Source organism: Capsicum annuum, unplaced genomic scaffold, assembly GCF_002878395.1.
Source record: "Capsicum annuum cultivar UCD-10X-F1 unplaced genomic scaffold, UCD10Xv1.1 ctg1184, whole genome shotgun sequence".
Taxonomy (NCBI): Eukaryota; Viridiplantae; Streptophyta; class Magnoliopsida; order Solanales; family Solanaceae; genus Capsicum; species Capsicum annuum.
The window spans coordinates 1,138,674-1,162,365 of record NW_025816951.1 but is presented as its reverse complement, the minus strand read 5'-3'; the positions used below and the strand labels follow the sequence as shown (position 1 = coordinate 1,162,365).

The 23,692-nt window shown below is 35.1% G+C and overlaps 1 pseudogene; it reads right to left on the bottom strand.

Moving 5' to 3' along the window:
• Positions 1–362: 362 nt before the first annotated feature.
• LOC124890102 lies at positions 363–1,825 on the bottom strand (annotated as a pseudogene).
• Positions 1,826–23,692: the final 21,867 nt, after the last annotated feature.

Below are 23,692 nucleotides of genomic sequence, written 5' to 3'. Positions count from 1 at the left end.
ATCGATATTTTTTATTTTTAAGAATTTTGTTATTAAAAAAAATTCTACATAGTCAAAAATTAGTTTAAAAAATAATAAAATAGGTAAAGTTGATTGACTTTCTGAGAAAAGTTCAAAGTTATAACTTTATGGAATAAAAGTCCAAAGTTAAGTCACCATTTAAGTTATTAACTCCAGCCCTTAGGGGTTGAGACTTTGTGTATATGTGCTGGTGAAAATGTAAAGCTTGCATCGCTCCTGAAACTCCGCCTTCATTACCATTTAAGATTACTTCAATGTACAATCAACAGGATGATGATTGATGTACTGTAACCACTTTTGGATTTGAACATCACATATTGACATATGACCTTGGCAATCAGTGAGAATAATGATATATTCTTTTCATTGTATATATGGATATAAGAATAATTTTATTTTTTTTGCTTGAAGTCACTAACTTGTTTCACCATGTTTATGCCCTTGCATTGAAATCTTATTTCTTTGTTCTTAAAATGATTTCTGTTTTCAAAGTTTTGTTGCTCCACCAATGCAACTAAGAGTTGAAAAACAGATAGCTAGCTTTTGTAACAGGAATAGCTGATATCTATAGTTGATTACTTTTCTTCACTTAGTTGGAATTGGCAGTAGCAGAGGAAGCTGATACTTGGAAAAGGGAGATCTATCATTTCTGACCTCTCGATACATGCATAAATTAGCTTCGCAAATAAGCTCATGTTCATTTCCAAGAAGATGAAGCACAAGCTCAAATCCAAAACCCAGCATGAGAGTTCTTAACTTGTTATGACATAGTCCACAAGTTTCTAAAGAAATGGCCGAGTCTCATTCCACGCTTCTTTGCCAGTACTTGTGAATGCTTCAAGCAAGACAATGTCGTCCAATATGGGAATAAAAGGCTGGCATGTTATTCATCGACAGAGGTGATAGTAAGCTGCAGTTGAGCAGTTGAAGTCCTGCATTTCTTCTATCCATGAATCTAAAACTTTTTTGGTGGCCACTTCTTGGTTGCTTACTGTCTCAGCAGGGTACTCTTGCATTTTTTCTTTTGGGCTGAGTGTATTTGCCTCCTTGGACTTGACATATTCCTTTTTGACTCTACACGATCTCTTTTTGTTCAAATGTGTGTTTCAGAAGTTCTTAACTTCATTATCTGTTCTTCCAGGTAGCCTACCAGCAATTAGCGACCATCTGCACCAAACGAGTAGTGAGATTAGTACAGCAAAAAAGCAGGAAAAGCAGCAGGTGCAGAGGGGGGGAAGCAGTGACCGGTTGCCAAGGAGCTTATGGAGTCTGATGATGAGGTCTTTTTCATCTTCTGACATCATTCCTCGTATGATATTTGGCCGCAGGTAATTTCCACCTTAGCCTGCAGTTTTTACCACTCCTCAAATTGAAACGTTAAACTCTTTGATGTGAGAATTCTAGCAGACCATTGATGATATCTTACAGAGCTAAAGTTATAACCTGTTATTAGACGAAAAGATTTAAGTATACCTGACTTCTCAGAAATGGTAGCCCAGTTTCCCTCTCCATGAGTCTCCACATAATTCTTCAATATCAAGTCCTCCGCAGGTTTCCAAAATCCTCTCTTCATTCTTTTTTTAACTTCTTTATCCCTCATTGCACTTTTTCTCCTCTCTCCTGTTAAGTTTTGTGTAGTAAAAAAGGAAATGAGTGATACTCAAATATATAGTTAAAGGTTGTTTGGTTGGGGGTGGGGGTGGGGTGGGGCTGGGCATATGTCTTATTAACTCTTGAAACAATGATGATGGAATTTAAAATTCTTTACTTTTGGATTATTATGTATTGGTAGATCTTATCAGATAATTGAAATGATGAGGGCCCTCAGTTTTGATTCATATTTTGCTTTCTTTTGTACCACCTGACATTGAAAGCCCCTTTTATGTGTTCCACTTTCATCCCAATAAAAGCCATTCACAAAGATGCTAGCTCATCTTGGTATTACCTTTCTTCACGCCCTCCGGGGGAAGGGGAGCTTATTTTTTTTCACTTTTTTTTCATGTTCAATTTCTTTATTGGGTGCATTGTATTTGGTAGAAAGTAAATAGACTTTGAACGGTCCATTCTGTTAAATGATGAGGAGGATTACCCTCAATGCATGGTATCATTTTTCAAGAAAAAGATCACTTGTAATATAATATGATAATTAGGGGGGGTTTCACCCGCATGTTCAAGGTTAATATGGTACTAAAAGTTAATCTTAAGGGTATGGCTTAGTGGTCAATGAACGTTGAGAACCGTAAGGTCTCAAGTTCAAATCCTGGAATTAGTCGAGGTGCACCATCTGATTGGTAAGCTGCTAGCTAGTCAAACTATTTTATAAGCACTTTTAACTTCTCTTCCCAAAATTAAATTTCTAACTTCCATTCCTTTTTTTACCAAATACATCAAGGGCTTATTTTCAGTTTAACATTTCTACCAAAATCTATAAGAATCAACTCTTTTCCCTTTCGTAGGGAAGTTGGCCCTCGGCTATTTTAGCACCAAAAAGTGCTTTCAATTGTTTAACCCGAATGGCTTTTAGAGCGCTGTTTGACCAAGTTTATGAGAAGCCAAAAGTGTTTTCTTTTAGAAAGTGCTTATTTCATTTTTAAAGGTGCCTATTTTAGAGATGTTGTTGGTTTTTAGCTTTGAAATTGGAGAAATAACAAAGAAAGTGTTGGAGAAAAATAAAATACGGCAATAGTATTGTCAAAGGGAATTTTTTTTATTAATAACTCAAAACATATATTTATAGCTAAATTTCAAACTACACTCCAATTTAAATTAGGATAACTAATTCCTATTCAAATAATAAAGGGACAACTAATTCCTAAGTCTAAGCCACATAGAATTCGAATAATTTAAAACTACTAAAATTATCTACACCTACTTTATTCTGAGACATATCTTCAACACTCCTCTTTGGATCAGAAATTGTAGATTATAGTCTCAGCTTCGGATAAAAAATTGTAGATTGTAGTCTCAACTTTGGCTGAATTTGACCTCTTGAATAAATCTGCTAATTCATCTTTGTTCTTGCAAGGCTTGTGTGCATCTTTGTTGGATTAAATAAGAAATTTTTGCCTATCATATCAACTGAAATTGTTTTGATTGCAACATTCTCTTTTACTTCTGCAAGAATACAATTACCATTCTCAATTCTGATTTTCTTATTTTTGAAGGCAGAAACTCTTTAAGAGAGTTTTGTCATATGTCATGTGGTTTGTAAAACCACTATCTATCATCCAAAAATCAGATTTCTTGGTTAAAGAATATGTTGCCACAAATAAGTGATCTTCTTTTTTTTGGTGACTTAGGCATCTGCTTCATATTTTTTAGATTTGTTTTTGCAAATCACAGCTTCATGGCCACGTTGATTGCAAATCTTACATTGTACATCTGGTCTCTTCCAACATTTAAATGGAGGATGACCTATTTTGCCATAGTGTTGGCAAGATGGGTAATTTTTTCTTGAATTATTACCTTTGCTTTGAGTCTTGTGAGTCTTGTGGTTGGCTATCAAAGCTCCTTCAACCATACCATCCTGCCTCATAAGCATCATTTGCTCTTGCGCCTACAACGTATTTAACAATTCTACCAAGGTAATCTTGGACAGGTCTTTTGTGTTTTCAAAGTAGTTATTGATACTTTGTATCTTTCAGGTACTGTTACAAGAAATTTTTCAACAATTCTCGAATCTTTAAATTTTGTGCCAAGCAATCTTACCTTGTTAACAATGAAGTCGGTCTGAGTACTCTTTGACGGTCTCAGATTCCTTTATATTTTGCAATTCGAATTCCCTTATTAGATTCAATACTTTCATGCCTTGTATTCTTTCATCTTCGGTATATTCTTCCTTCAAATAATCTCAAATTTCTTTTGGTGATTTAAGAGTCATAATTCTCATGAAAATTATTGGTGACAGACTAGCAAATAAAGTTGCTTTTGCCTTTGATTTTCTGATTTTCTTTTCCTTTTGGCTTTTGATCTGGGCTACCGTGGGATTATCGGGCAGCAGAAGAACCTCATAATCTTCATCCACAGCCTCCCAGATATCTAAGGCCTCAAAATAAGTCTCCATTCTTACATCTCAAAGACGGTAATTCTCACCATCAAAGACAGGAGGAGCTATTTGGGAAAAGAAGTTTTCAGAATTCATCTCTCACATATCCCTCAAGAAACTGGCGCTTTGATACCAATTGTTGTTTTTTACCTTTGAAATTGGATAAATAACAGAGAAAGTGTTGGAGAAAAATAAAATACGACAATAGTATTGTCAAAGGGAATTTTTTTTATTAATAACTCAAAATATATATTTATAGCTAAATTTCTAACTACACTCCAATTTAAATTGGGATAACTAATTCCTATTCAAATAATAAAGGGACAACTAATTTCTAAGTCTAAGCCACATAGGATTCTAATAATTTAAAACTAGTAAAATTATTTACTCCTACTTTATTTCTGAGACATATCTTCAACAGATGTGACCAAGCTTACAGGAAAAAAATAAATGCTTTTGAGTAGCAGGAGAAGTTTTCCAGAATTTGAAAAAGTTGTATAGCATAGAAACTTGAGAAAAATTGGCAAAAGCTACCATTCTCAAAACTATTTAGCCAAAGGGACACTAAATTTCTTTTTGAATTATTTTTTAGGGTTACGGTATAAAAAGTGTAAAAAGGGGTCATGTGGGCCAAGGGACCATTGTATCATTTTTCTAACTTTACAAATTTAACATAATACACTAACACCCATCTACAAATTTAACATAATACACTAACACCCATCAACTTCTTCCAATATCAAAAAAAAATCTTCTCTCTCCTCTTAAATTTTCTCCAACTCCCATTTGAAGAATAGTTCTCCCCAAACACCATTTCTGTTTGTCCTTCTTCTGCAGCTGCTAAGAGGTTGTGTTTGCTTCATAAGGTTATTTAAAATCATGTTTCGATCATTTATAGATCCATTTAAACAGGTTTCTTTGCTAATCGATTCGTAGTGACCTAGGAATTTTTTTTTCAAATTTGGTTGATTAAGGAGTTTTGGTTTAGTTTCATTTTTTTAGCAAAGAAGTGTTGAATAGTGGGATAATCATTATTTGAAAAGTTATTTTGGCAGTTTGATTCGAAGAGTAAGTTGTTTCTGTCCGTAGACCCGTGGTCTATGAAATTGACCTGTGGTCTATGAAATCAAAATGCCCTAAATTGAAATAAATTTTTAGACGTATGAAATTCTTTTAAAAAATGGTTGCCTAAATAGTGGAAATTGAAAGATTAATAGCTAATTAGTTCGATTAGGTGCAGTGGTTTGATTTTTAGCAATTGTCGTGTTTCGATATTACATGTTGGATTTTGGTTCACAGTTATTGATGTTTGGAGTGAACTGTTTGATGGTGGAATGGTAGGATAATCATTATTTGAAGAGTTATTTTGGCAGTTTGATTCCAACAGTCGCATGTTTCTATCCGTAGACCAGTGGTCTATGAAATCGACCCGTGGTCTATGAAATCAGAATGCCCTAGATTGAAATAAATTTTTAGATGTATGAAATTCTTTTAAAATATGAAGGCTGAAAAGTGAAAATTGAAAGATTAATAGCTAATTAGTTTGATTAGGTGCACTAGTTTGATTTTGATACTCCATGTTGGATTTTGGTGGGATATTTCTTTATTTATTTATTTATTTTTGGGAGGGGAGTTCATTTGAGCATTGACTTATTTCTATTGATAGACTTGTGCTATATGAACTGAAAATGGGAGATTTTTTCTGTAGGTGTAGATTGTGTTGAAAATGGGTAAAAAAAATCATCCATCCTAAAGGCAAAGCCGGTAGCAGTAGAAAAAGAAAAGCCAAGGCAGCTGAAAATGTCTCAAAAAGAAATAAAATTGACGAGGAAGTGTCCGAATCTGATCCAGATTTAAAGGAGATAAGCGACTACGCCAAGTCTAGTGAAGATGTCCTTCCCGAGCGCAGTGTTAGTTGTGACAGTGAAGAGAGCGAGGAAAGTGGGAGAAATAGTGATGATGGGGACAATGATCCCTTGTCTGTGCCAGGTTTTTCAAGGTTTATTTTCATGGAGCGGTATGACCTAAGAACGATTTCCCGATGAAGATATTAGTCAGATCAAGAATGGATAATTATCGAGAATTTAAGCAAGTTCTTGTCGACCAGGAGTTGAAAAAAAAATTCAAGCGGTCCTGTTTTGGACACCTGAGAAACCTGTCAAAACATCTCAAATTCAATGGGCAATTAATCCATTATTCGTTGTTGCGATGCGTCAAGAGGGATAAGATGAATCATGAGATATGGTTCTGCGTTAACAACAAGCCTATCTGTTTTGGCTTGAAAGAATTTTATTTGATCACGAGGCTGAACTGCTCATCAAAGCCCAGTAAATAAAAAATGAAGAAGGTATTAGACAAGAGGGAGCATTTTTGCTTTAAGTTGATGAAAAATAAAAGCATTACGGCGGCCAAATTGTTACACTTGATCAGAGGGAATAAGCTGAACGAGGGCCACAAGTTTAAGTGATGTTTACTATGGTTCTTGCACACCATATTGCTTGCAAAAGATTCGACGAAGGTTGTCGACACAAAACTAATTGGAATGGTCGATTCTTTGAGTTTCTTCGAGAATTATCCGTGGATAAAAGAGGCATTTCAACTGACCCTGGACTATCTAAAAAAGAAAAGTGACCTGAAGAAGAAGAGAGAACTATTTGATGAGAAGCAGAAGACATCCTATACTCTATTCGAATTTCCCTGGGCATTCATGGTATCTACCATAAACCCTTTAGTTAGTTTATCTTAGATTTGTATTTTATTTATACTCTGTCATAGACTCTGAGTTTTTTCTCTCTGTTGTACTGATTATAGGTTTGGATGTACGAGGCCTTTCCTCATCTTGAAAAATTTGCTGGAAAATCAATGGATGAGCCTTTTCACATTCCCCGCATCCTCAGATAGCACACTACAAAGAGTGATCAGATAATCTTAGGTGACCCATTCAAGTACAAAGAAAAAGTACTGAGGTATGAACTTATTTTTTATCATGCAATAATAATACTACTGTTGCATTGAATGTTATGTATTTGCTAATTGATATTTTGTAGAACGTGCACCCGTACACCATCCCTACTGTTCGTGAGACGAAGATGGATTACATGATTACCTTTGAGCCATATACAGACGAGGTGAAGAATAACGTCCTCGATGGCTTAAAGAAAGAGATAGAAGGGGTGATGTCCTTATTTCAAATGAGGACAGTGATGATGATGGGGATTTGGGTGGTAACCCTATTGAAGTACGCATTGATGATGATGATACTCCGAGCACCTCCAAAGATGCAGGGGACACCTCATCCCCTGAGGATCTTCATAAGCATATTGCTACACTCGAGAAAGCGGTGTTGGATATTGCTGCCTATATTAGAGAGAAAAGACTGAAGAAAAAAGAACAGAATGAGCGACAACACGGGCGAGGTAAATTCATTCAATAATTGATGTTGTTAATGAATTTTCACCTTTAAATATCAGTAAAACTTTGTAATATGATGATACAGTGCATGTGGACCTTCATAAATGGAGAGGAATGAAAAAGAAGAAAAAAAGAGCAAAATGGATGAGTTGGCCTCTGTTCTGGCGGAAGAGGAAAAAGAAGAAGAAAAAAAGGATGAAGAAGAAGAAATGAAAGAAAACAAGAGCCAAAAAGAAAGTGTAAAACAAGCAGTTGCAACTGAAGAAGAAAAAGTTAAAAAAGAAGTCGTAGCAGTTGAAGAAGAAGGCAAGAAAAAAGGAGGAGATGTAGTTAAAGAAGCCAAGGAAAAAAAGCTGGAAAAATATGAGCAGCAGCTGATGAAGAAGAAGAAGAAGAAGAAGAAGAAGAAGAAGAAGAAGAAGAAGAAGAAGAAGAAGAAGAAGAAGAAGAAGAAGAAGAAGAAGCTGATAAAGCTGCAGCTGGAGAAAAAAAAACTGCTAAAAGGGAAGAAAAAAAAGAAGCTGAGGAAGAAAAGGAAGTTTAGAAAGAAACAATTGTTGAAGGTGAAGGAAAAAAAGAAGGTGAGGAAGAAAAACAAGATGGGTTCATGGATATCGTTGATGAAATCAACAACACCTATGCTGATGAGGAGGAAATTTTTTGAAAAAGACATTTGAATTATTTTATTGTTAATGTGTTGAATGATCTGTTTAGTAGGATATTTGAAACTCTCTTTTATTTCATAGAATGTTTAGCTAATCTTTCGTATACTTCTTTCATAGTCTATCATTACCATGCTGCTCCATTTTAAATTGATATGTTGATTGATCGACTATGATTCTATCAAAAATAGTGCTAACATTTTAGAAAAATAGAAGTATTATTATTTATTCAATATCACTACATCCATGTTACACTTTTTCAAAGAACGAATACTAGCATTATAGAACACAACATTATTTATTCATAAGAAAATCTCTATTTTCTTCGCATTCTTGGAGCCTTTGTAGTAGATTAAATTTTGCGGAGTCACGAAAATTTGATGTGTCGCATCTCGGACTCTAACGTTGATGGACTGCTTGGAGGTGATAGCTCATCGAGCCATTTAAAAAATGAGCATGCACCATTATTCTAGAAAATAAATTATAATTAAATAACGATTAACTTAACATTATAAAAACGACATACATGACTCACCTTCGCAATTACACAGTTATAAAATTTACAACTTGGATTTGAGTCCAAGCGTGATGTCCTCAAGACAGTCGTATTCCCACAATGATAAATTAGAGTCTTTTTAGAATTGGATGTTAGAGATACTTGAGATATTGTAGAAGTTTTAAATAAAATCAAAGTTAATGAGATAAAATAATGAGGGAGTGACAACTTTATATATGAAGTAAAAAAAACGTGTTAAGTGCAAAATTAGCTATTTATTACCGTTGGAATAGTAATTTTATTTTTTGGAACTGGGGGTGAAAGTTAATAGACCGTCGTAGATCATGACCAACGTCATCCATCAACTAGTTACTAAAATATATCGTAGATTGGTATGGTTTATCGTAGACCTACACCTGTACGAGTGCATCGACGGATCTCTTAATTAGGCGTAAACCACTTTGAGAGTGTAAACAAGTCACACAATCATATTAGAGGTTATACAAATTAGGGGTAGTGTATTAAGGAGTGTGTAGATAGGTAGTGGTTGAATGTTCAATCTCCTAAGAGTAATTTTTCTCAAAGCATAAGTATGTTTTGTGGATATATTTTGTCCAACCACTATCCATTCCACATAATCTTTTGATTTGGGGGTGGGCATTTAAGGAGTGTGTGGAATGTGTAGTCATCAAATACAAAATACATCCACAAAACATACTTGTGCTTTGAAAATCATTACCCTTAGGCTATTGAACATTCAACCACTACCCATCCACACACTCCTTAATACACCACCCCTAATTTGTATAACCTCTAATATGATTGTGTGACTTATTTACACTCCCTCACATGTGTATAAACCCACCCTACATTTATTTTTAATTTATTTATTCTCTTTTAAACAACATTCAAGTATTGATCTATATCAGTCTACGTAGATCACAGTGGTCTACGCCTAATTAAGAGATTCGTCGATGCACTCGTACAGGTGTAGGTCTACGATAGACCATATCAGTCTACGGTATATTTTAGTATCTAGTTGATGGATGACATTGGTCATGATCTACGACGGTGTATTAACTTTCACCCCCAGATCCAAAAAATAAAATTATTGTTTATATCATTTTTAATTTAAATCACCAATAGTTCAAGATTGTCTATTTAAATCATTTTTAATTTTATTATTTTATTTCATCAGCCCCAAGACATGTTATTATCAGTTTAACTCATTTTTAATTTAATTATTTTATTCCAACTGCCCAAAACCTGTTATTATCAGTTTAAATTATTTTTAATTTAATTATTTTATTTCAACAGCCCAAAACATATTATTATCAGTTTAAATTATTTTTAATTTAATTATTTTACTCCACCAGCCCAAAACATGTTATTATCAGTTTAAATTATTTTTAATTTAATTATTTTATTCCACCAGCCCCAAAACTTGTTAGTATTATCTATTTTAATTTAACTTATGCTCCATCAATTCACATGATCGATGATCAACTACTATGTCGGGTCGTTGATAGACTAAGTATGTGATCGAGGATAGACTCTTTATGTGATCGACGAGAAATTGTTTATGTGATTTATTTTTACAGATGCATTCACTATAGATGCTAACACAAAAAATTACAATAACAAAGAAAAAGAAAAATTCAATTTGAAAATAGAAATTCTTTGTTCATTGCATAATCATAGGATTTTTACATTCAAAGCATTGTCACATCGGCCAGAACAAGCAAAATAAGCAAAATAAGAAGAAGTTTTCTTCTAACAACAATCCTACAAGAAAACTTCTTCTGCAATGAACACAAAATAAAAACTAATAAACATAAAAGAAATTAAAAAACTAAACAACAGATTTCATGGAAATGCTGGGAGGGTAATGTAGTCAGGGTCATCCATTCCGAGCCTTTCCAGAATTGCCCTCAAGAAACGAGCGATTCTACGGAGTTTCCGCTCTAGGTAGATACGGTCTTGACCCAGACCATAGAACAGGCGATCGAAATCATTCCTTAAAAGAAGAAGGTCATAGTGCCTTAGGGGAACATGTCTGACAGGGCGCAGGGCTATCCTTCTTGGAGGTATATTTTCTGATTTGGGTGAAGAAAAAGGTTTCTGATATTGGGTTTAGGGAAAACTGAAGGGTTACGTAGAAATAGGCACTCTTCTTATAGACCAATAGATGGAATCCTTTCATATATCCACACAATGGTCAGTCGACATGTGTCAAAAGAGAAAAAGCTTGGTTTGTATATACCAGCGGTTTTTCTTATGAACAGATGTTTCTGCAGTTTTTCATTAAATAGGAATGGGAAAAAATGATTCATTGCATCGATTGAAGAGTTAAGAAGGTAAAAAGACCAACATAGCATGTCTGATAAGCAATCATATAACCAATAAATAATATTTGATAGACTGTAGGAACGATATGCTATAGAATTTACATAGTCTATCATAGACAATGCATTTAGTCGATTACAACTGAAGGTTAAATTTTACAGAAATGAATATTTATCCCCTAAAACAATAGCTTTACAACTAAAGAAAAAAAAAGGTTGTCTACGATTTGTTGGCCATTCTATATGTGGTTCTTTTGTGTCCAGATTTCTTATATATCGAACACCTATTCCTCCTTTTGGACTTGAATGTCTCACCGATGCCCTTAGTGTGTTTGACTTTCTTTCTTCCAAGTTTGCGATCGTAGGGGGTGGAGAAATCTTACTATCTTGCACTTCTTGTGGGACAGTCCATTCGGCCTTTGGAGGGACAACGTTAAGAGCTTTTGAGTACGCAAGGAGGTAAGTTTCAGCTTTATAAATTAGCGAAAAGTACTCGTAGATGAAATTGCCATAACCTATTCCATCGCCATACTTTTCTTGCAAAGATGTCATCGCATGTTCGCACGGTATTTTCACTAAGTCAAATTTTCGACAAGAATAAATCCTCTCCAATAGATTGACCTTGGCAGTAATGTTGCTGCTGAACACCGTGAATTGGTCGAGACCCCCGTTTGCATTAGTCACATACAAGGAATCGCTCACACTCTTGTTATCCCTTAAAATCCTTTCTGCACAAGGCACAAATATGTTGTTTTGACCATCGACAAAGGCATACCGTTCCCTAAAGTTTTCACTAAATTTTCTAGCAATTTAATTAAATATGTACGACACGGGGTACTCTCGTTCATCCATCAATGCCGAGTTGAGTGACTCAGCGATGTTTGTGGTCATCACATCGTACCTATTGCCCAGGAAGTGTGCTCTACTCTATTTCTCAAAGCCAAGCACATTTTCAAGGACATGTGCTGCCTCAGGGCTATTATTCTTTAATTCAGCAAAATGCTCGCTAAATTCATCAATAGTATACGTTTTTGCCGCGGCGTAGAACAGATAAAGATATTCTCCACAGTGCTGATTTATGCACAGATTTTTAGCGAGGTGCCTCATGGAAAGTCCATGGTGTGCACGACTGTAAACACAGGAGAAGGCATTGGCAATCCTGATGTGCCTGTCAGAGATGACACATAGATCTGGTTCATCTTCTACGATAGACTTCAACTTCTGGAAGAAGAAGGTCCAAGAAGCATCGTTCTCTTTATCGATGACACAAAAGTTAATTGGAAAGATGTGATTTTCTGTGTCCTGTGCAACTGCACTCAGCAACATGCCCCCGTACTTTCCATACAAATGTGTGTCATCGACGGTAATTACCTTTCTCATGTGAGCATATCCTCATATGCAAGCTCTGAATGCTCAGAAGTAGTAAATGAACTCTCCATTAATCTGGTTTACCATGATAGAGTAGGAAGATCCTGGATTCAACAACTCCACCATGTGGGAAAAAGCTGGCAAACAAGCATATCCATGCTTCGGTGTCCCGCGAATGATGCTCTTCGCAATTACACTTCCTTTCCAACAAATCCAATAGCTTGCATAGCAATGCAACTCCTTGAACATAATTTTTTGTATTTCGCTTATGCTTGAACCTTTACCATTCCGAAAATGATTTACGCATAGTGAAGTAATCAATTCGAAGGACAATCTCTTATGCCTACGGGTGGCGTGTTCAACATCGCACATGTACAACCCGACATACTTTTATATACGAAATCTGTACGAGGTTTCATACTTCATTGCCCTCAACAACCAGCCGCAACAATGAGATAAGAATTTTGCCATCAAGAATTTGGAGCAGTTCTTCTTCAAACAATAATTAAAACACTGCCTTACCGCTGCTGCGTCTAGTAGCATTTTGAGCTCTTTTTTGTTGGCAAATATTTGATCGAGATAGAAATTGGCTTCGTCGTTGAAGGAATGTCCCTGTTGTGATCCCGTTCCATGGTTTTCTTTGTCGTCTTGCAAGTCTGATGCAACCTCTTCCATATGCATAGGATCATCTTCCGTATTAATAGGTTGATCGTCATCGTTCCCATAATCACTGAAATCATCGTCGACTGCCCAACGCGGAGGTGGGGGTTTTAATGAATTTATCAGTTCTTTGACGGACCTCTCAGCTATATTTATCCTCAAAATAGGCCTAAAGTCATCTGCATCGATATCCATCATGTACATCAGCACACGTACATCACTATTTATGATTGTAGGATTCACCTTTTCCCTCGAATTCATTAGATAACTAATTACCACGACGCCCAACGCACAATCTGGATTCCTGCTCTGCATTACGCTTGCAATCAATTTATCGTACGAACTATTATGGCGAAAAGCAACGGGGATTGTCACCTTCGTAAAAGATCTCCATTTCCAACATTTGGGAGTCTTCAACCATTCTCCTATGAAATCACTAGAAACCAGAACAAATTCTGCAATAGACAGCGTGGAATTAGGCTTTGGTCTACGGTAGATTATGCTTATGGTCTATATTGGGTTATATTCACGGTCGATGAATAACGATCAGTGGTCGATGATTGGGCAGTTATCCATACGAAAATCGTGAAATTGCAAATATTGTTTCTAATCTACGATCCTTGGGTTTATGGAATAAAAAATGAACTTGGAGTTACCTGAGCTGCTGTAATGTACTTTCTAAAGTGGTTTTGAGTAATGTGAATGGTTTCAAGCTTTTTAACAATGGTGAAAAGTGGTGTGTTTGAGAAGATACCAAACAAATGGGGTAACAATGGGTGCAATGGACAAGCTTATGATGTTTGTGGACTAATTTAGAACTGATCGCCGAAAAAGTGGTCGGAATCGGAACTTTTGGAGGGAAAACAGCCTCATTCTATTTTTAACTTTTGGATTTATTTTATTTAATATTTTTGGAAACCTAAATATTTTTATATATATATAATAGTGGATGATGGAATGAGTTGAAGTGTATTATTTAAAACTTGTGGATGAATTTATTAAGTTGGAAGTATTGGATTAAAGTGAATTGTTATAAAATTTGTGGGTGAAGTTGTTAAGTTGGAAAAGTTAATGATGATGTGGAATTAAGGGTCTTTTTGACAAATTATTTATCAAGTTTGAAACTTTAACAAAAAAAAAAAAATTCCATGGTATTCTTTTGACAAACTTGCCCTAGAAACTTGCTATGTGGCTGCATCGCCACAAAAACACAGCTTTTGCAACAATTCAAAACACCCAAAAAATTCCTCCATAATACAAAAGAGAGAAAGAAATTCCCTGTTCTAGTTCACCTGTCAACTCATTTTGTGTAATACCTATGGTCTTGAAGTTCTGGAGTGATATCGGAAACATTGGTGATGTGCTCCGGAAGAAACTATCGTGTATGCATGAGTGGTGGTGAAAGCTGTGATTTGAGGTGGAGGGATGGTGGATAGAGAGATGGATTTCAAATATGAGTTTAATGGAGAAGATAAGTTGTGAAGGCAAATTGGTCGACTGATGGCGGAATTAGGTATGGTGGTGGATGATGGAATTTCCTTTATTATCTAGCAGTGTGTTATCCCATTTTTTTTTATGTACTTTTAAGTTTTTTGTTTGTTATACTGTTATATGTCTTGAGCCGAGAGTTTATCGAAAACAGTCTCTCTACCTCATGTGAGGTAGTAGTATAGACTGAGTACACTTTATCCTTTCCAGACCCCATTGTGTGAGAATAAACTAGTATGTTGTTGTTGTTGATTGATGGTAGAATCACTGGTTGCGACATGGTTACAGTGGAAGAAGGAATGTGCAACGAAAATGAGTGCTGACTCTCTGTGTAAATCCATTTCGCTAAGGACAAAAGGTTAGACGTTTCACAAACCACAAGGGCAAAGTTAAGTGAATTTTTTAGTTTTTAGCCAAAAACTACATGGATGTGTCAAGCTTCAAATGAAAGGGCAATCAGACCTATTAGCAAAAGTATATGGCTATATTTTAATGTTTTCCTTTTAAATTATAACACGTGTTGAGGATCGTAATTCTCAAACTCTGGGTATGAGTTTGTTGTTGTTGTTGGGTGAAGGGGGTGGGGGGGTGGGGGGAGGAGCTATTTTCTCTGTCGACTTGTAGAAAATCTTTAATTTGATGAAAATGGTTAGTCCAAGAGAGGAAGAATACATCACTACTTTAAATTTGATGGTCCAACTTCTATTTGTCAGTTGTTCTAGCACAGTTCAGTAGATGGAATGTTTAGTTGCCTGTCTAAGGCAAAATGTTTCTCTCCGTTACTACGTATATGCATTGGTCCTTGTCATTGCTGAAAAACTCTCGCATATAGTTCATTTTCTTGGCGGGTATAAATGATCCTTGCCAGCTAAAAGTCTTGAATAGAGTATTATGCCAGCTCAAAATGTGAAAGTAGCTGCAACTCTCACTCAATAGGAACCAAAGTTATGTGTGTTCTGTCCTGGTATTGAATGATGATCTTGGAAGAAGAGAAAAACACATAGAAGGACAGAGAGACGGAGCATGGGACATTGCATAATTCGAAAAGGACATGTTACTGACTGCCAAAAGTGAAAATGATGGTACACATGAGAGCATAATGTGCTAATCATGAACCTTTTAAATGCTTTGAACACTGTTCTTGATTGAACTCCAAGTGCCCTCTTAGGGTTTTCATTCCATAAATTTTGATTAATGTCTTAATATCGGAGAATGCTGATCCATTATCGTAGCAAGTGGACGGTACGCGCATATGTAGTATGTAGTTTCTAACTTAGTCTATATTCTAACTTTGAGACGTCCAATCATGACATTGTAACTTCGTGTTATTTACTAGTACTTTTCAACCAAGCGCACGGTTAACTTCGTGTTATTTGCTTAAGTTTTGATAGACGGATTACTTGGTACTTGTGCTAGTGGAAAGTAGTAAGTGTACTTGTGCTAGTGGAAAGTAGTAAGTATCTGATCGATAAAAGAATTGAACTGTGCACAAGCTGGCTTTGTGACCATAGTTATAAGAAAAGAATGGTCATTCACCTTCCTGTCTTTTTCTTTTGGATCATTATCATTATTTTGGTATGAATGATTTTCATACTTTGTAATTCATGAGACAACGACAATGTCATCTACAGACTCCACTCTTCTTTACACACGCTGAATAAATTTCATCCCACTAAGTAAGATTTGTATATAATCCATACCATTTGATGAAGTCGAAAAAATGTTTAAGACGCAAAGTAGTGATACTATCTGATCGCATTTGCTTGTTTGATTTTTTATCGATAGGTTTTCTGATTGATGACGTTCAAACAACTATACGTGTAAATGCGCCATTGTGTTCCGTGATGGATAATGTATGTAATACAATCTCAAGTTGGTGTAGTACTCTATTTGTCATCTTCAACTGTTAGTCCACCAAATTAGTTGAATTGACTATATGAATCATCTCACTTGTATGAAAAGTGAAATTTGAACCCACATTACCTTGGTGGTCATTTCGTTGCTTTAACTCAATATTTAAGGATTTGATATTTAACTTAGACTAGTTTTACGTTAATGATTAACATACTAAGACGAGAGAAATTCAAGATTTAAAGTTTATCCATTCATGCAACTTCTCATTAGAAGTGATCCTAACCTGCTTATGCTACTTAATAACTTAGAGATATTCCTCAACAAACATATTAACCTGGAGCCCCCGTATTTTGAGCAAGGATTTATCAGCGAGTGTCTCTGTATTCACCGGGTAGGGGTAAAGGCTGCATAAAAATCACCGTTGTGTGAAATTAAAAAGAAGAAAAGGGTTGTCAAGTCCTATCATGAAACAAAAGCTGCACTATACACCTCATAAGAAGATAGTGGATTGACAGAGAGCAATATCATTTGAACACTTTTAAGCTGGCATGTTTCTTGGATTTTATTTATTTTGGATCTACAAGAAAGATCCCCACACACCCTTATCTTTCAACTTTTCTCATTATAGTGTTCACTGAGGTTATTCCCCTTGCTTCCTTGCCCAAACAAACACATTACCAAAATCTTTCATAGATATCTCCAAGTACCAAATGCCACTTTTGTTTTTGTCCTCTTTCACACGTATATCTTGAAGCCGAGGGTCTACCGGACCGCTCTATATCTAAAGTAGTGGTTAGGTCTGCGTACATCCCACCCTCTCCAGATCCCACCATGTGGAGATTACACTTGATGTTTTTGTTGTTATTGTTGTCGTCGGTCGATTCCTCCTTCGCACATTGGGCCGATCTGTTGGAATGCATGCATAACAACGGAAGTAAAAAGTTAAAACCGCTCGTACGTAGACACAGACAATAATAATCATGACTTTGATCAATCACTGCGACAGTGAATCATGTCGTCTAATATAAGTAAAAATCGGTCACGCAATCATCTTTAAGCTCTAAAATCTTCTACGTGTAGCTCGAATAATATCACAAGTAAAATTCATGTGGGCGAGTCACTCCTCTATGGGAAAAATACGTAGAAACTTGTCTCCTTGACGGTAAGAACCTTTCAGACTGTTTGGTATAGAGGATGGAATAAGCAGCAATATCTCATATTTCGTGGGACTATTTATCACAACTTTCATATGAGATAATAATACCATTATTTTTAGTATAAATTGTGGGATAAAATAGTCTCATGATTAGCTAACACTTCATGCCAAACATGGCATGAAGTTAATCTCAAATTTTATCCCAAAATTATTATCCTTATCCTAAGTACCAAATGATCTATTTATATATCCACAATTTATGGGGTTTAGAACCCTTTTCCAAACTTGATGATTTCACTTTTCCGCCATGACCACATAATTTAACTGACGAAGGTTTTTATTGTATATAAAATTAATTTGAAATATCTGAATTAATTCTATCATAAGAAATTATGAATTATTCTACAAAAACTCATGATTGCACTTCCAGTTCAATTTCAATATTCATCAAATCTTTTTACATGTTAAGATTTAGATACTTACCGCCCATAACTAAATAACACTTTGTACAGCTGAATATATAGGTAGTTTTTCTTATTTACCATACCTGATAAAATACATTATATTTTGAGTCAAATTTAATACGTATAATTCACTGCCCGCCATTTTAGGCTCAAATTTCAAATTTCAACACATGAATCTATTTCAAATAAATTCAAATTTAAAGCATATATTCGATTTATCATAAAGAACAAATTTCAATAATCAAATTGTCAAAATACCAAGAAATCTAAGAAATTCATGAGCACTCTTTAAATTTGTTTCCAAACGTGTTCAGTCATATATGACCGGTTGTGAGATCATGTTTTGATCATCTTTGGTAAAATTAAGTCCACCACGATGGCGTTCATAAATAGCTCTATCATAGTTTTTAGCAGATAACGTCAATTTAAATTTAATAGTGCATCTCAGTTAGAGCTGTCAATACGGGCCGGATCAGCTCATCAGGGCTAGCTCGGCTTTGCATCTCAGTTAGAGCTGTCAATACGGGTTGGACCAGCTCATCAGGGCTAGCTCGGCTTTGGAGTTTGATAGGTCAAATCAGGCTGACCCATCAACGTGGCGGGCCAAAAAATAGCAAGTCCAACCCATCACACTATGGGCTGCAGGCCTCCACTGGCCAGCTCATTTTTTTAAATATATTATTTTTATAATCTTAATTTAAATTTTAAAATGGTAAATACTCAAATATTTACAATATAATATTACATGAATTTACTACTTGTTAATCAAATCTCAAATTTACAAAAAAAATCCTAATAATCTGTGAAATTGGATAACTTTTGACATCAAATTCAAACCAAATAGAGATGGTGAAAAACAAACGAAACCGTTAATGAGTAATAATATAACTCGCTAAATAATATTAACCTAATTTTGATTTAATTGATCACAATAAAATACAAAGAAATGTCAATATTTAGTCCATTAAAAGTAAAAATAAACACTTAAAAGGAAACTCTCATGACACTTATGGCATGTTCAACATCATTACGTCATCTTCATCAAACATAGTTGATTCCTTAAAAAAATTTATATTTTTTATTTTAATTATTTATATATTTTATAAATATAATTAAAATTTAAACATCTATGATGGTCCATATAGATTTTGAGTTTGGATTCCTTTTTTTAATACTCTATTCTATTTTTTAATCATTTTTTATTTGGCCCATGGACCAGCCCAGCCCATATTGCTCAAGCTCACAGGCCAACAGGCTTATTCGGGTCGGGCTAAAAAGCTCTATTCTTAAACGAGCTATAAAAATCATAGCTCAGCCCTATCAAATTACAAGCTGGGCTGGGTCAGCGCAACGAGCTTGGCCCATATTGACAACTCTAATCTCAATAGGAGATGACCATGCTTGTTCAGTTTATCCTTTCGACTTGAATTCCATGAGTAAGGATGACAATTGGGCGGAACAAGGCTGGATGGGACAGGTTAAGTCTTCCCCCTTAAGGTTTTGGCCTGCCCCATTTAATTCTTGCCCTATTTAGATTTGGGGAAAGTATAGAGCACATAACAAACTTAAATTCATAATTAAGCTAGATAGCAATTGTAGTCATATAAGTTTTATTCAAATTAAATTCAAGATATATTAGTCCACATGAATATTGTGGATTAATATGATTGAATTAATTATTTAAGTCCAACAAATATGAATTTAATTGATGGCCCAATTTTCTTAGGCTAGTCTATTGATTTGGGCCACAAATGATGAGCCCACTGTACTAAGCCCAAGATATCATCTTATTCTAGAGGCCCAATTAGGTGTCACGTGTTGAATGATGTGGCATTCCAAGTCAAGTGAAGGAGCCAATAGGACCATGTCATATGTGAAAATGATGCAACATGCCTAATGAAATTAAAGGCCCAATCAAATGTCGTCATGTCATTTAAATCTGATTGGCCAAAAGAAGTTCATCTTCACCGTGACTCTTTCCTTCCTACATCTATAAATATGGGTCTCATAATTCAGAAAAGCCACCAACAATTTTAACAAGAAACAAGAGAGAGCTCGTGGATCAAATACCGCATATTTCTTTACAAATTCAAGCATTCAAGATCAAGACCACAAGATTGAAAAATAAGTTCAAAGGTCTTTGAATTCAAGTACAAGTCGAGATTAAGTTCATCAAATCCACAAATCAAGTTCAAATTCAAGATCAAGTCTGAAGCCCTTAAATTTATATTTAAAAAGGCAAATCAGAGGATTCGTAGAGATTATAATACTCACATATTAAAACCAATAGAATGAAATATTTTTCTTATCCCGATTATTATTTTTTCGACTCGGTGGAGGATGAGATGTGGGAGGCCCATTTGAGATAGTTTGGACATGTGAGGAGGAGGGGCACGGATACTCTAGTTTGTAGGTGTGAGAGGCTTGCTTTGGATGGTTTCAAGCTGGGCAGGGGTAGGCCGAAGAAATACTGAGAGAGGTGATTAGGTGAGACATGGAGCAGTTACAGCTTAATGAGGACATGACCCTAGATAGGAAGATCTGGAGGCGCGTATTAGGATAGAAGGCTAGTGACTTTTTCGGTAGGTAGGATAGGGCTTTACTTGGCTGGTGCAGTATTCTTGTTATGCTGCATTACGATTGCTTACTATTCTTTATTTACTACTCCTTATAGATGGCATATTTATGTCATGTCATATTGTTCCATGCTTTGTGTACATTTTTGATGACTTATCTTATCTTGAGCCGGGGGTCTATCAAAAACAACCTTGCTACTTCTCCGGAGGTAGTGGTATGAACTGCGTACATCTTACCCTTTTCAGACCTCACTATGTGGGAATACACTGGATTTCTTGCTGTTGTTATTGAGTTTTATTGTCTAACAAATTCTGGCATATCTAGTGGAACAATATCTACCTCTCTTCTCAACTCTTTTAATATCAATATTTAAGAACATCGAAATGACTTCCTCAATAGAAGAACAACTAGCAAGCTTGGTTAGCATTTAAAGGCTTGACAAATTTCATGCAAGAACAAGATGTTAAACTTGCTAGATTAACAAATAATATGGAGATCACGTATGAGAGAGAATCAAGTCAGACACCGATGAATTTTCTTGAAATTTAAGAGAAAGAAGAGTCATTCATAAGGCAAACAACAACGACCAAAGTGATTCAAGTCTCTGCGGAAGGTTTGATCTCTGTTTGTCAATTCAAGAACTTCATCATGGGAGAAACGAAAGATAAATATAAGTCCTCATCCAAATTTCTCTGACATATACAAAGTCGTATACACAAAGAATTGATAACTTGGAGATGTCTAATGGATTATCAATCTCCTAAGCTTTAAAAATTTTATGGCAAAGGAAACTCCAAACAACATATATAGCATTTTATTGAGATTTGCAATGATGTTGGGATATATGGTGATCATCTCATCAAGAAATTCGTACGATCTCTCAAAGAAAATGCCTTTGATTGTTACTTCAATCTCGAATTTCATTCTATAGATAGTTGGGAGCAGTTGAAGCAAGAGTTCCTTAATCGTTTCTACAACACAAGACGTATCATTTGTATGATTAAACTTACAAAGGTTCATTAACGTGAAGATGAGCCAGTTGTTAACTTTATCAATCACCAAAAAAGTTTGAGCATCAACTGTAAAGACTGCCTTAGTGAAACTTATAGCATTGAAATGTGCATTCAAGGCATGAATTGGAATACTTACCATATCAAGCAACGATTAAAGCCCAATACATTTTAAGAGTTAGCAACTCATGTGCCTGATATGGAATTAAGCATGGCTGCAATAAAAGATCAACGGATGTCTGTAAGCCTCATAAAGTTAAAGATATAGAAGATCTTCATAGTGGGGGCTAGTTTGCATTACAAGATGAATTCAAAGAGTCTATGTATTTCTCAGCGCTCCCCAATGCATAAGTTAAAACTGTAAGTTAGAAAACTCCTCAATGCACTAGTCTAAACTGCAAGTTATAATGCTCTTTGATGCATGAGCTTAAACTGCATATCACAGAGTTTCTCAAATTCAAGACAGATATTGAAGTCACAAGGCTTATTAAATACAAACTAAATCTTAAGTTAAATTGCTCCTGGACGCACGAACTTAAACTACATGTCACGAAGCTCCACAAATTTGAGTTAAATCTACAAGTTGTTACGTTCTTTAAACCTGAGCTAAAACTTCAAATAACTATTCGAATTCTACTCAAATCTTGAAATCACAAAACTCTTCAAATTTGAGCTAAGTCTTAATGTCACAAAGCTCATCAAATTACGAGCTAAATTTTTAAATTGTGAATCACTTTAAATTTGAGCAAAATCTTTAAACTGAAATAATCCTCAAAATACGAGCCTAAACTGTATATCACCAAGCTCTTCAAATTTAAGATAAATATTACAAAGCTCACCAAATTGCGAACTGAACTTTTAAATCACAAAACCTTCAAATTCTAGCAAAATATCCGAGTTGAAATGCTCCTTGAAACATGAGTCTAAACTGTAAATCATCAAGCTCTTCAAATTTGAGCTAAGCGCTCAAGTTAAAATTCGCCTCGAAACATGAGCCTAAACTATATGTCACTACGCTATTTATATTCGAGCTAAATCTTCAAGTATAAATACTTCTCAAAATACGAGTCTAAACTGTATATCACCAAGATCTTTAAATTTGAGCAAACTCTTCAAGTTGAAATTCTTTTCAAGGCACGGACATAAGATCCATGTCCACTCTTGGCCTGTAAAAGTATAAACTGTGCACGACTTCAAAAAAATAAAAGAAAAAAAAGTCGATTAGGTTGAAAACCTCGAAAGATGTGATCTAGACAAAAGTTAGGAAACAAAAAACAATATATATCTATATATATATATATGAAAAAAACACTCAATCAGAACTACGTAGTGATTTAATCCTCTTTACCAAGGTATGTAGGCGCTTGAAGTTTCATTTTGAGTTTAGTTGTATGAGTCAAAAAAAAATATTCTCTTGATTCATCACACAAAAGTTAAGTCTGCAAGTATACTCATCAAATTTTAGAGTTACATCAAATATTCATGGCTCAATGGGAGCAATACTTCAAATTAAAAATGAGGTTATCCGATGGAATTTGGAATGCTAAAGTGGTTATCCGATGGAATTTGGAATGCTAAAGTTCTCCAAGCCTACAACGAAGGGCGCAATCTACCTAGCTTGTCGTTTAAAGTAAAAAATCTATCCACGTCTCCAAGCTAAAGTCTCTAAATATTTTTGTGAGTTAAAGTCTTTAGATATCCAAATTCTGCAAGTTGACGTCGTTAAATTTATTAATTCTGCAAGTTGAAGTCTCCAAATTCACCAAATTTGAAAGTTGAACTCCCAAAATCGTCAAATTTACAAGTGAAAGTTGTCAAAATCTCCAAGTATTGAGGCCTCCTAGATTTCCAGGCCTTAAGGTGGAAAAAATTTGTTCCTTTGCACCTTAAGATGACCTCTCAATTCTTAAAAGGATATGAAAACCTTCATGTCTTAAGGTGGATAAGATTTGTCCCTTTGCAACTTAAACTGGTCTCTCATGAGTTTATCCTTATAAGAATCTCAAAATTTTTATGTCTTACGGTGGATAAGATTTTTCTTTGCACATTCAACTGGTTTCTTTACAGATTCATCAAAAGGATTTCAATATTTTCATACCTTAAGATGGTCAATATTTGTCTCTTTGCACCTTAAG